The sequence below is a fragment of the Lolium rigidum genome, chromosome 2 (assembly GCF_022539505.1).
Source record: "Lolium rigidum isolate FL_2022 chromosome 2, APGP_CSIRO_Lrig_0.1, whole genome shotgun sequence".
Lineage (NCBI taxonomy): Eukaryota > Viridiplantae > Streptophyta > Magnoliopsida > Poales > Poaceae > Lolium > Lolium rigidum.
In genome coordinates, this window is record NC_061509.1 from 246,278,600 (window position 1) to 246,288,194 (window position 9,595).

Genomic DNA, 9,595 nt, shown 5'->3' on the forward strand with positions numbered 1-9,595 from the left:
TATTCTTTGATTGCAATTTCGACGGAAGGGTGTGGGTGTACCTCCAAATTGATTGGACACACGGTCATATTGAGCGCATGTTTTCTATGGCTAGAAAGACATTTTCCAAACCATTCTTCATAGAAGTGGTAATTTTTCAGCTCGCCCTTCCAGCCAAGAGAACTGTCGGTGGTATGTTGGTTGGTTTTAGAGATGACCTCTTTGAAGTTATGCACCAAAGTTCAAAATGACCGCACCATATATCGGTGGATTGTCACGTTAAGTATTCTAATGCTTTAAAGTCGGATCTCGAATAAGAGACACATGGACACCAGAGAACAACGAAACCTCGCCTCCGGAAGGATGTGGACGGGGAACTCGCAAAAGGGCTTCCATAATACCGTTATTCTTGGAGCCTTGGGAATCATCTTCATCTTCATCATAAGCACCATTGCAGCCATCATCGTCTTCACCATCATCCATCTTGTTGTAATGCCAAAACATAGATTGGTTTGCACTTGTTTGTTCATTTATCTATCGTAGTTCATTTATATTCATGATGATGTTGTTTGCCCACATGAGTGAGAGGTTCATTTGTTCTTGGGGTGATGGAGGAGCCCTAGAACTTCTATAATTTGAAATAGACATTTATGTTGTTTGGTTTCAATATGTGTAAACAGTGGTTGTCTTTGATCATATTTTATGTGTGCATCATGAAATATTTGCCACTAAGAACATTAAAGGCAATCATCGTCAAGCGTGGTTGGAGGTATGTGGTAGGCTGGTCATAGTGGTAAGTATCATGTAGTAGTATGATGCATATGATATTTGTGTATGATACTATCTCTATAGTGGTTAGTATCATAGAGTAGTATCATAGCCATGCAATATTTATTGCTTTTTAGAATCTCAATGCAAATTTGTGTACAAGATTTGTTTGGCATTAAATTTTCTCGTGATATGCGCTATGATACAGTATCCACCTATGTTACTCTAATCTCCTCTCTCCTCCTTAATTAGCTGCTACATCATCATTTTTGTGGGACCAATATGCATGATACTAGCTATGATACTAGCACTATAGCTAGCCTATAGGTAACACCAAGTGATAACAAGTGTCTCTATTTAGGTGATACCAATAACGACACCAATAAATGCAAGTATGGACTCAATCATGGCGCATAAGTATCCGCCTTATTATCTAGTTGTCCCAAAAACAATATATGCTAGGAAAAAACTTTTTTGAGGCGACTACGTCTTCTGTCGTCCAAAAAACCGCCGTGCAAGAGAGACTTTTGTGTAGTATTACATAGTGCAAGAAATAAGGACAAATTAAAAATTAAATAAACCCTAGCTAACTAGATTTTGTGCCATCGCTGAGGTCGACAATTGTCGGAATCTTCCAGGGAAATGGCCAGTATGGCATCAAAGGAGGGCTAGCCGCTGGCGCTGGCACAAGGGCAAGTGCCGCTGTGCCGGTTCAAGAGTCGGTGGTAGCGCGCGCGGTTGATGGCGTGTCAGTGTGACTGGTGGTCCGACAGGCCTTCTTTGTGCCAGTGTACGTGGATTCCCGTAGGTGGATGACAAGGCCCTGCTACTTGGCGAGATCGTCTAGTGCTCTCTAGGCAATGTCCATGTGGATGGTCTCCTCGTCACTCTGCTCTGGTGAGTAGAAGGCCTTCTCCTGCTTGACAACCGGCAGGTCAGGTGCCCAACCGTCGTTGTTGTCGCTATGTCGACGGGCGTAGTCGCGGCTCAAGTACACGACGTCCTCCAGGTAGCCGGCTTGGTGGCGCAGGTTGAACTCCCACACCCCAAACATGTCCCATGCGTAGGAGTCGAGAGGAAGGACGAATCACCAGCGGTGAATCTTGTCGCGCCGTGCGCACTCCTCCTGTGCTCCGGCACCCAGCGCGAGTTCAGAAGCCAATCTACGAGCAGGTCGACGTATGGCCAGGGCACGGACCACCTCCTCTCGTACAGCCGCCGAGCAAAGTCGATTGGGACGTATCGTCCCGGCGGAGGCCACGCGAGGACCCGGCCTCATGGTCGTTTTTGGTATTCCTGAATGGCCAGGACTTTCCCATGGTGGAGTGTTTTTGCGATCTGTGGTTGCGGACTTGGCGTGGGAAAAGTCAGGCATGGGCATAAGCTTGTAAAGCGCAGACACGTGGAAGGTGGAGCTGGCGCCATCACTGCTGGCTTTGACCTCCGGCTCCGGGGCATTGATGGTTGGAGGAAGGCGAAAAAAGCACCATTAATCAAGCGAGGAAGGCCACAATCGTGCCTACTGTCAATACTAGCGCGCGGTCGCAACACGTCCGTTGTGGGTTTGAAATGGCACTCCGCGGATAGGGTTGGTTCGTTTGTGTCGGGCCGCTAGGATGGCTCTCGGCTGTCCTCCAATCCGCGCGGAACCAGATTGATCCATTTGCTTCGGGGTGTTAAAGATGACCTTAGATCAACCATTTTCAGCAAGACGGGCCTAGGTAAGCACAAAAAATTGGTTCCTAGTTGCTCCGTACATGCATGCATATGTGCATAACATTGTACTCTAATCTATTTTACCTAATCTCTTCTAACCTACATAACGGTTTTTCCATTCCAGATATGCTCTACATGAAACAATGCAATTCACGTTGTGGTTCCGTTCCCCGCGACCGGTTCCTAGTTTCATTGAGTGTTTGGATATCTATTTCGTGTTCATGTTTGGGAATTCGCAGGACTGCACTTCAACTACTAATAGTCATCAAATCATGAAATAAAAGAGATAACACTTCACGACGTCATTAAGAGGAGGAAGTGGGAACACAAAATAAAAGTCAATTATCCTCAAGTAAGCATTAGTGAATGTTTCCATCTAGGCATACGAGATTCTCCAACTCGCTACCACTACGCATGCCATTGGTTGCCTGCTAGTAGTCCTGAAGTGAGTTGTCTTCAGCACTTCACATATTTCACCATTATCATCTTCAGTTCCATTCTTCCTTTTACTTTTCCCATCTTTCATTACCTTCATAGAATGAGCAGCAGTCACGAAAGCATTATTTGATGTCTACATCTCCACGGCTTCTTCATCTTCTCTACCTTTTGTGTCCATACCCTCATGGCGAGTCTACGTATCAATGAGGAAAAGGTCAGCATCTGATTGACTTATAGTGCTCTAGTTATTACCCTTGCCTTGATCATGCATAAACCTTTCCTTAATCCCTGAACATTTCCCTCCAAACACTTTGAGCCCCTTATCTTCCCAGATCTACAAGCCACTCTATGAAAAGCAACCATTTAGAACTTCATCAATCAATCTTAAAGGAGCGATGACATTCACCCATTTTGTACTTCAAATCAAAAGGATCTTGTCACATCTTTACTTACTCAGAAAGGATTGAGGTGTGATCGCAATTGGTTTGCCATGTAGGTTAGTGCTAGTTTGACAAATAGCCCAGCTGGTGAGGTACTTGGGAATGTTTGAAGTCGAGAATGCATTAATATACAACATTGCTCTCCCTTGATCTCCTTTGCGCCTATCAGAAAAAAATCAGAATAATTTTTTTATCACCAGCTAAGCATATGTAAAACCACCTATTGGAGCTCTTTTACAGTACCCAGCGATGAATATGAGTCATCCAATCGATAGATTAAACGGTGAAGATGAAACCATACTGCCTGACTTCGACCACCCAACTCACGAGCAGTATAGAGGTGCCTGCGCCTCGGGAGCCAGCAGTATGCGTGGATGAGGGCATTTTAGGAAGATCGTATTTTGTAGCAAGCCAGAGTCCATCTCCTACCTACGTTCGTCCAGTTTGCCCACCCAAAATATCCCCTCGCTCTGTTTCCGGCCGCCACGGACCTGCACCCCCGTAGCCCCTCCTCTCTCTCCGGCTTGAGCAGCGGTGGAGACACACGAACCACCCTTCCGAGCCAGGGTTCAGCCGCCGCCAACGCGCACCCCCGCATCCCCTCCTCCTCGGTCGATTTGAATGGCCCCTACAAACTAGGGTTCCGGCTGTCGCCGATGCGGACCACCGTGTGGCGCAGCTGGTCGATCTTGGGCCAGGAGCCATCCGCGGCCATGAAGTTTTAGGAGGGCCGCGCGGCCCAGCCGGTCAAGTACTTTGCTGAGGCAGAGGCGGTGTCGCCGGCGGTTGCCACCGAGCGCGGCGACGAAGCTGCGGGTGGCCAAGGCAGAGGCGGTGTCGCTGGCGGTTGCCGTCGAGCGCGGCGACGAAGCTGCAGGTGGCCGAGGCAGAGGCGGTGTCGCCGGCGGTTGCCGCGGAGCGCGGCGATGAAGCTGCAGGTGGCCTAGGCAGAGGCGGTGTGGCCGGCGGCAACCGCCGAGCGCGGCAACGATGCTGCAGCCCCCCGGCACAGCTCTTCTCAGACGGCGTCCCGGGCCAATAGGGCTGACCATGGTTGGCGGCGGAGTTAGAGCGGCGGAAGCTGCGGAGGTCTGGTGATTGACGGCTAGTGCCTCACAGAGTCTCCAGTGATGCGGCGACGACGCCTGAAATCCGATCATAAGACTAGGTAATGCTTCTGCCTCAATCCATAGCTCTCTTGAGATGAAATCATATCATCATGAACTCTAATTTAATTTGTGGTTCGCATTGCTCAGTTGATTATGAGTTCACGGTAGCTTAGTATATTTGGTTACCATTCTGTATGCTCTTTTGGATATTTGTCGGCACTGTATTTGTTTAGAGTTAATTATATATGAACCAAGAACCTTCAGCTGCTTAAAAATAATAAGCAATTACCCATTTATCAACAAGCTCTTTCGCTAATTTTCTGTTGGGACTTGGTTCTTACCAAAGGCTGCATACACACCGTAACAGAAAACCTGTTCACTCACATTTGTTAATGATGTTTTGTTAGTTACTACCACAATTGCATTCTTAAGACCTGCTGAATTGAAGGACGCCACACATACATCTTCACCATTTGATTGGTGTTCAATTCACACTCCTGATGTTTCTGACCAAGAGAGTACAAAAACAGAACCAACCCCTATCTTTCTCACCAACATGGTACAAGAACAGAGGCATTCCTCATTCAAATCAGCGCTAAGGCAGCCCTAGTACCAAAGTTGTCGTCAGTTGGTTAATTGGTTAACCAAGCAACTTAGCGTTATGGTCATGTTGTGTCAGCAATGGCTATTGGCTTGACTTCTGCTGCCTTTGCGGCTGCTAGCTTAATTTACCTGATTGTCATCTTTTCTTAGCCAATGGTGCTTTTGTTTATATTTAATTTCTAGAACTGAAATTATATTTAACCAGGTAGTCTAAACATCTGGTACATATTTGTAATGTTGTGGTATAAATCATAGATTGTACTATACTATATAGAAGACATAGTGCTACTATAACTATGGGAGTGGTGTTTTGGAACATGGGAGCATATGCTTCCTCTATTTTGAAATGCATCTTACACATATTTTGAATTTCAAAAAAATTGAAACCAAAAATTCGCATGTAAATCTTTTCGTGCTACACACTTAGAAAGTTGTTTCATAAAAAATCGACTTATCATGTGACATGTGTAAAAAGATAAAACTCAGTGCTAAAAATAATGCTTTTCACAAGATAAGTTTTCTCTTTTTTATATAGACCACAAAAAATATTGATTTCTCGTGAAACTTGACGAACGAACATATATTATGAAGATGTACATGTAAAAAAATTTGTTAAAAAATTTCAACATTTCGAAATATGATTTTTTGGTAGAGGGTGCATACGCACCCCGGAGCCGAATTGAATTTCTGTACTATAAACTGGTATCCAGCATTCCTGCTGTTTTTCTAGCAGTTCCATGCACTGATTAGTACAATGAGCTCCTATAACTTTGCTAGTGCACTCCATGTGCTCCTGTCTAGTGTGCTGCAGCTACCTAGCATGAATGGCCGGTGCTGGGAAAGCAGCTACCCTTAAGTCTCTCTCATTGACATTATGTGATATACTTTCGTTGCTAGTCCTATAAAAAATTGGTACTTTTGTTGCTAGCTTACCTTGCATTGCAAGATTACCCGCGGTAGTACTGCTTTAATTTTGTCTCAGTTGAGATACAAAATAAAGGAACTCCTAACTTGTAATTGTTGTCTTGTATGCCAGGTTGATGGTGATGAAAGAATTTGGCTGGAGCTGGATGGAGGAATGATATCATCACCTAGTTTTAGAAGGATCATAAAAATTTTGTACTTAGCCAAAATATTCTTCTTGTAGAAATAACGAGGCATGTGTTTTAGCTCCGGTCTGTCGAGCATATATTTAATCGTGTGTTCATGTAGTCTATGATGAGATGTTTAAGCTCCATGTAAATTTATCTCGCCAACTGATTTTTTTCATGGCATTATATTGATGTTTCTGTGTTTCTTTGTCTTGTCGTGCAAAATCATCTAGGTTCACCACTCTCCATAGACAGCTCGATCTCCATCCGAGGAGCACCGCATCTGCAAGGGGAGCTCAGATGTTTGTTCTCGTTTAGTTTTTTTCAATAGAGCACACATAAAGACGCTGGATAACTATGTATGTGCCCGGCTTTTTATTAGTTCCTCATTTCTAACGCCAAACCCCTTCAACTTGGCATATGAGTTGTAGTATTTGTAATCTTCTTCCTCTCAAGAAAAAGTTTCATTAACCTCCATACCCTCCATGACATACACTGCAATTATAAATCAATGCTAGACTATATTATAAGTCTGAGAGTCAAATTAACACATCTTTAGGTGTCATTCCATTCTTAATTATTCACATGGTTTGCCACGGGTGAAACTTACAATGAATCTGCATAGGGATTCAGTCACCCTGTACATTCTCAGTTTCTAGTCCTGCTACCAGCATCTAGGCAACACAAAAAAAGATAAAACTGTTCAGAGGGGTTTGCCATGGGTGAAACTCACAATGGAATCTGCATAGGGGTTTGCTGCGTGTGGAATTCTCAATATGATGCAAATTTACGAGCTAATTCCATCTCAGAGTGTGAATTTACTTAGGATGAGGGCATGGCAGATGAGGATGCGGAGTTGCTGCGGCGAGGTCCACGAGCGGGCGACCCCAGTCAAACACGGCGGCGAAAAGTGGGTGTGGCGGGAGCGCGACGTGGAACAGGAACAGAGATACGTCGGTGCCGGCGACTAAGACGACGGCAGGAGGATGCGCAGAGCGATTGCGTGAGGCAGAGGGCAGACGACGACCTCGGTAGTAAATGGGCTGAGATCTTGGCCCAGCAGCAAGTTCCATTACGGAAAAAAAAGCTTCCACTATTTCAAAAAGTTGGAAACGTCTATGATACCCTCAGAAAAAAATGGTGACATGTTTGTATACTGCTCCCTGCAGTATAGGGTACCGTAAAAACCCTCACCTATTGATATCACCTGGCATCATTGATGACATCCTTGATGGCATCTAGAGTTATAACCAATCTTGACACAGAAATAGGAAAATGAGAACTATCAGCTTGAACAACTTCAGCTCCACTGAGAATTGCATTATCCAACGAGATCAGAGCACCATAAAGGACATCTCTCACCAAGATTTCATCGTCTGCACTCTGAGTTATGCACCAAAGTACAAAATGAACCATACATAAGATGTCAGAAAAAAAAACTAGTAATGCCATCATCATAACTAAAATTGCAGGATGGTAGTAAGTTCGTTTCTTCTAAATGTTATTGGCATAATTAACGCAAGAAACCGTACAAGTAGTAATTATTCAAATATAAACAAGGATTAATTTGTACTCAATTTAGTAAATCTTAAAAATAAATGAAAAATACAGGTGAACTAATTAGTTCATTAGCAAGGAACTAGCATGGCCTGCGCAAGTTTATGGCATAAGCAGATGCAAACACGATAACAATTTGGCATTAGGTGAGAGTGAAGCTTGGAAGTTTCACAGTGTTCACACTACAGAACATACACATGGATATAGTGATTATATTTCAAAATAGACGGGCATAAGAAGATCGCCACAAATCAGACTTCAACCTGCTTGCACATCGCAAATATGATATACAATTATTCCATCCCAAGTAAGACTTCTCGTGGATACCTTAATTAACAGGAAAAATGGCATAGTAACACCATCTTTCGGAAATATAATACTCCTGGTACTGTTCTCCTCTCTAGCTAGTTTCCACAAGATAAGAAGACCGCTGAGTGCAAGCACGATCAGAGTACAAAGTAACACGTACCAATGGTGAGTAGAGAGGCAGTGGAGGGTTTTCGAGCATGTTCAGGAGGACTCCTGTAAAACCAATCAGCAATACACAATGGAATCAGAAAACGTGCAGCTACGAGAAACATTTAATTAGGACCATACATATGGCCAGCATCATCAACTCACCGTAGAATTGCTGGTTCCTGAAGTCCGAGATACAGCTGATCGCCCAGTTCTTTAGCTTCTTCTCCAGGTCGGAACGTGGTACCGCTCCTGCACCCTGCACGTTGAGGCAGAGCATGAGCAGGAACGCCTCGGCCACCACCACTCCGGCGAGAAAAGTGACGCTGCAGCCTTCCTTCCTGAGCTCCTTCCTGGCCTCATCCCCGACGAGCGGGAATATAACCTTGAACGAGCACTCGCCCGTCGATTTGCGCACGACGCTCCACACCTTGACCAGCTCCTCGAACCCTGGCAAGAGGCTCCCCGCGTCGGCGTTGAAGTCGCCGCGGCTGCAGCAGGTCCTGATGCATCTGAGGACAGCCTGGACGAGTGGTTTAATATAGCTGCGGGGCTTGGGGGAGTGGAAGAGCTCGGAGACGACGGGAGCGAGGAGCGCAAGGGGCTTTGCGGCGGCGGGGGAGGAGGCAGTGACGGCGGAGATGAGTTGGAGGATGCAGCTGAGGTCGTCGGGTGCGTCGTGAAAGACGAGCGCGGAGAAGAACCAGACGGCCTCCAGGGGAGGGTCCGGGTATTTCTTGAGGACGCGGGAGAAGACGGAGCGGAATTCGTGGAGGTCCGGGTTAGGGTCGGCGGAGAAGCAGGCGAGGAGGCTGGCGGCGGAGAAGTCGAGGAGGGACTCGAGACTGGGGAAGTGGCAGGGGGACTCCAGGTAGGGCAAGTCCACCAGGAGTTCGTCGGCCATGGCGGTGGCGGGCGAGGGTTTGATCGGGCTCTTTTTGTTTCTTTTTAGGGTGAGCTATATGCACCATTAGTACCTTAACTTGGCATTCGGGTGCAATTTAGTACCTAATTTTGCAAAACGTGCATTAGTAGTACCTTAACTTGGTTTGCCTTGTCAATTTGGTACTTTTAGTCCGAAAACGTGCCACGTCGGATCCTGTGTGTACGTTAACTTTGCATTTAAGACCATGATTAGTCGAAATAAAATTCCGTTCAGGTCCTTCCGTGAGTTGGGGGGTACTTTAGCAAATAACCACCACTGTATCTTTCCTTTCCTCGTTCGTGGCCGATTCACGAGGAGCACAGCGCAATCACAGGAGCGAACAGAGCAACCACCTCCGCGGCGACGGCGAGGTCGTCCGTGTCATCGTCTCCGCCGACGCGCCGTCAGAGATGCGGTTCCGCGGGTTCAAGGACGGCGAGCCGGACTATGGTACTGCAATTTCCTCCCGCCTGTGATTTTCTTTGTCTGGTTCTTTTCCGTTGAACCGTAGGA

At 46.0% G+C, this 9,595-nt stretch overlaps 1 pseudogene; it reads right to left on the reverse strand.

Annotated features, from left to right (window-relative positions):
- Positions 1-2,961: 2,961 nt before the first annotated feature.
- LOC124690733 lies at positions 2,962-9,061 on the reverse strand (annotated as a pseudogene).
- Positions 9,062-9,595: the final 534 nt, after the last annotated feature.